Source organism: Mandrillus leucophaeus, unplaced genomic scaffold, assembly GCF_000951045.1.
Source record: "Mandrillus leucophaeus isolate KB7577 unplaced genomic scaffold, Mleu.le_1.0 Scaffold264, whole genome shotgun sequence".
NCBI classification, from domain to species: Eukaryota; Metazoa; Chordata; class Mammalia; order Primates; family Cercopithecidae; genus Mandrillus; species Mandrillus leucophaeus.
Genome location: NW_012102743.1, coordinates 1,274,182 through 1,279,386, shown reverse-complemented (window position 1 = coordinate 1,279,386; position 5,205 = coordinate 1,274,182). Strand labels below are relative to the sequence as shown.

Below are 5,205 nucleotides of genomic sequence, written 5' to 3'. Positions count from 1 at the left end.
TGAGTTTTGAATTCATTGTGCAATAATAATTCATGTCATCTTTGACAGGAAGTAATATTTCATGTTATCTTTTATTTTCTTATAAAAATTCAGGCCAGGTGCGGTGGCTTATGCCTGTAATCCTAGCATTTTGGGAGGCTGAGGCGGGTGGATCACCTGAGGTCAGGAGTTTAAGACCAGCCTGGCCAACATGATGAAACCCCATCTATACTAAAAATGCAAAAATTAGCCAGGTGTGGTGACAGGCACCTGTAATCCCAGCTACTTGGGAGGCTGAGGCAGGAGAATTGCTTGAGCATGGGAGGTGGAGGTTGTAGTGAGTTGAGATCACACCACTGCACTCCAGCCTGGGTGACAAGAGCAAGACTCAGTCTCAAAAGAAGGAAAAAAAAATCATAAATTGCAAGGTATAGTGCAGGAGTTGCTTGAAGTATAACTTTAGGCCTATATTTATATCATAAAGTGAGAAAAAGGCAAAATTTTCTTTAAAGCTTATCATTGAATGTGCATGGTGAAGATAACCTAAAAGTGTTGGTTCGTGCACTCCATTATGTGATAATGATGGAGGCTTCATTCTGTGGTTTCCCTCCTGTCTTTTGGTTATGGTTTAAACCCTTCATGAGAAGACTAGATGAGATACATTTATTATTATTCCTCTGCTATGTCTTGAATATTAAAAATATATCGTGTGTGTGTATATATGCATGTGAAATACTTGGGGGTAATAGAACTAATTGTCCCTGCTTTAGACACCTGGGAAACACTTTTAGGTACTAAATCAATGGTAGGATTGTCACCTTTCTTCTAGGAGAAGGAGGGAAGATTGTAGACCTGAATGGAAGGCAGCATGTGGGAATGGAAAGAGCATCCTTGTGGAGTTGTAAGACCTTGATTAGAGCTGTAAACCCAGCACTTGGTAGGAGGGAAGCAGCTTCCTTATCTGCAAAGTAGAGATAAGACATGGGGCTCATGAGACTTTGTTAAGATTAATCAAGATAATTGTGAGCCCTGCTTTGCAAATATTGTAGAACTATGCAAATATTAGCTTAGAGAATATTTATCAAGATAGAGTCAAACTTAAGCAACCATCTACCATGACTGTTTTTATATCATGCGCTTTCAGTAAGACAGGGACAGCATCGATCCCACAAACACAGCCCTCATTGGCCTGTGGACACCTGAAATGCGACTACAGGGGACCTAACGTGGCTTTTCATTCCCCAGTTTTGCAAATGCTTTTGGGAGAAGGAACACCATCAATTTAAATGTAGCTTAAAAGTAAAGACAATGTTTATGCTGAGGGTAGGTTTTGACAAAGACAGTGGGGCTGAAGATAAACTTTATACACTTCACAGCTTTGCGCTGAACTGCTGTTGGAGAGGGAGGACAAATTTGGTGCCATTTGCATTGTTTAGTCATTCCAGCTTAGGTTGGTCAGGGAGAAAGGAAAAAGCAGATCTTTTTAAAATTGTGTGCCCAGTACCTTCCTCCCCGTTTCCAAGTTGGAACACAGATGATAAAAAGCAAGAAAATGAGGCATAACAAACTTGTTATTCTTGTACAATATTAGGCGATTGCTGACAAGAAAAGATGAAAAGATACTATTGACTTGTAAGCCTAGAGTATACAATTGAAATGAATTGGCTAATTGATGGAATTACCCAAATAATTAAAACTCAGCGGGATACTTTTGTCTTATCTGCATACATCTCTGACTTTTGGTCTAAAAGATCCAGACAGTGATCTCAATTCTTAATTCATTTTGCATATGTATTCACTCATACACAGCTTCAAAATAAGACCTATTTTTTGGAAAGCATTCTCAGTATATATTTATTGGTCTTCCTGTTCATGAGGAATGTTGCTGGATGCCAAAGGCTGCCCAATTAATTTGTGCAATTAGGGTGAACCAGGCATTTAAAAAATACATTACTGACAAATAATCAATAGTGTTTAGGTGTATCCTACAATCCTACAAAGGAGTTTGAAAACATTTGTGCTTTCTTGCTGTGGTTGGTTTGCAAACGTAGCTATAATCAGGAGTTATAGGTAGATTTTAAATGGCAGAAAATCAAAAACAAAAACAAAACCCTGGATAAATGCTCACTATTGTTTGCTCAGTGGAGCCCTCTTATTAGTTGCAAATGTCAACCATTGAGACTTTTAATGCAACAGTTACCAATAAACATCTATGTGTATATATTGCTATGAGAGGTCATATACAAAATAAATTTGACAGAGATAGCCCTTGTTTCTGTGGCACATTCTAATAATTAGGTAGTAAACGTGGGATTGAAAACTCAAGATGAACTGTGATCAATGTATTTAAATTCAGGAAAGCTTTGTAGAGTAGAATTTCAGAACTGTTTGGATGGTGGAGGAAAATGGATGATTGATGAGGAAACCAAGCTCACAGAGCAGAAAGGGAGAGTAATTAAACAGAGGAAAGAGAACAGTACAAGAAATGGGCAAGGAAGAGCTGTCAGAAGAGATCAGAGAAGTAAAATAGCTTAGGATTCTTGGCAGGCTCTTGCGCAAATATTAAGCCTCTTAAATCTGAGGCATAGTGTAGTATAAATGACTTGCTGGCAAGGTCAGAGTGTCAGGAAGCCCCTTTGACCAAGTGGTCAACTCAGCATCATTAATAGTGGGGCAGTCTGACCTATGTGCCTCCTGCTGTGAGACAGTATAGAGTTTGCAGAATTACCTATGAAGCATTCTTGCCAAATATATCTAACCTGAATCTAATCAAACCCTTAGACTTAACCCCAAGTTTATAGGGAATATGAAGGGTAAAGAAACAAGTTAAAAACATCACATTCAGACAGAAAAAACAATCAGACATTTACAATATAGGGCATTATTGCCTGGTTTCTTAAAAAAAAAAAAAAAAACACAGAGTGTAAAAGAAAGTGAGATGATGTTTGTAGAAAGAGACTACAGAGACACAAAAAATAAGTATAATATATTCACCTTAATTAAATCTTGATTAAAAAAAAAAGCCAGATCTAAGAGATTTTGGGAATAGTTGGGGAAATTTGGACGTGAGCTCTGTGTTAGTCCGTTTTGTGTTGCTGTAACAGAATGCCACAGACTGGGTAATCTATAAAGAAAAGACATTTATTTCTCACTGTTTTAGAGGCTGTGAAGTTCAATATCAAGGTGCCAGCATGTGGCCAGGGCCTCCTTACTAAGTCATCCCATAGCAGAAGGACAAGAGAACACGAGAGAGCAAAACAGGGCTGAACTTGCTTTTGTAACAAGCCCACTCTGGTGATAACTAACCCACTCCCAAGATAATGCCATTAATGCATTCATGAGGGAAGACCCTCTTATTAGGTCCCGTACTCCTAACACTGTTGCTTTCAGGGGATTAAGTTTCTAACACATGAACTGTGGGGGACACATTCAAACCCTGGGAAATGTCATTAGATGATATTTTGGCATTATTAGTTTTCTTATGTGTGATAATGGTATTGCAATTATGTAGGAAAATGTCTTTATTCTTTTTTGTTTGTTTTTTTTTTGAGACAGAGTCTCACTCTGTGGCCCAAACTAGAATGCAGTGGTGTGATCTCAGCTCACTGCAACCTCCACCTCCCTGGTTCAAGGGATTCTCCTGCCTCAGCCTCCTGAGTAGCTGAAGTTGCAGGCATGCACCACCACACCCAGCTAATTTTTGTATTTTTAGTAGAGACGGGGTTTCACTATGTTGCCCAGGCTGGTCTTGAACTCCTGACTTCAGGTGATCCACCCGCCTCGGCCTCCCAAAGTGCTAGAATTACAGGCGTGAGCCACTGCACCCAGCAGGAAAATGTCCTTATTCTTAATAGATGAATGCTGAAAGTTTTAGGGGTGAAATTCCATGATGTTCATAATTTACAGGCACACTTTGTTTTATTGCACCTCACTTAGCTCTTTGTGTCTTTTACAAATTGAATGAAGCTTATGGCAACCCTGCTTATTGGCAAGCAAGTTTTTCTGACAGCAGGTTCTCACTTTGTGTCTCTGTCACATGTTGGTAATTTTTGCAATATTTCAAGACCTTTTCATTGTTATATCTGTTACGCAGATGTGTGATAAGTGATTTTTGTTACTATTGTAATTATTTCGGGGCATCACAAAGCACACCCATATAAGATGGCAAACTTAATTGATAAATGTGTATTCTCTGACTGCTCTACCAACTGGCTGTTCCCCCATCTCTTGCCCTCTCTTCAGTCATCCCTATTGGCTGAAACACAACAATATTGAAATTAGGCTAATTAATAATACTACAATGGCCTTTAAGTGTTCAAGTGGAAGAGTCACACATCTCTCACTTTATTTATTTATTTATTTATTGAGACAGAATCTTGCTCTCTCGCCCAGGCTGGAGTGCAGTGACATGATCTCGGCTCACTGCAAGCTCTGCCTCCCGGGTTCATGCCATTCTCCTGCCTCAGCCTCCTGAGTAGCTAGGAAAACAGGTGCCCGCCACCACGCCTGGCTAATTTTTGTATTTTTAGTAGGGATGGAGTTTCACCATGTTAGCCAGGATGGTCTTGATCTCCTGACCTCGTGATACACCCTCCTCGGCCTCCCAAAGTGCTGGGACTACAGGCCTGAGCCACTGAGCCCGGCCACATCTCTGGTTTTAAATCAGAGGCTAAAAATGATTAACCTTAGTGAGGAGGGCATGTTGAAAGCCAAAATAAGCCAAAAGCTAGGCCTTTGCCTCAGTTAGCCAAGTTGTAAATTCAAAGGAAAAGTTCTTGAAGGAAATTAAAAGTGCTACTCCAGAGAGTACATGAATGATAAGAAAGTAAAACAGCCTTGTTGCTAATACGGAGAATGTTTGAGAGAGGTCTAGAACCACCAACATTCCCTTCAGCCGAAGCTTAATCCAGAGCTAGGTCCTAACTCTCTTCAATTCTCTGAAGACTTGGAGAGGTGAGGAAGTTGAGGAAGAAGAATCTGAAACTAGTAATGGTTGGTTCATGAGGTTTAAAGAAAGAAGCTATCTGCATACCACAAAAGTACAAGGTGAAGCAGCAAGTACTGATGCAGAAGCTGCAGCAAATTGTCCAGAAGGTCATTGATAAAGGTGGCTGTACTAGGCAGCCTTATACTGGAAGAAGATGCCATCTGGGACTTTCATAGCTAGAGAGAAAGTCATTGCTTGGCTTCAGAGGACAGGCTGGCTCTCTCGTTAGGGGCTAATGC

At 40.1% G+C, this 5,205-nt stretch overlaps 1 protein-coding gene across 5 annotated transcripts in view; it reads left to right on the top strand.

Annotated features, from left to right (window-relative positions):
* Nucleotides 1-5,205, top strand: part of LTBP1 (latent transforming growth factor beta binding protein 1) — a 398,449-nt gene that overhangs the window by 174,606 nt on the left and 218,638 nt on the right. The window lies entirely within an intron of this gene.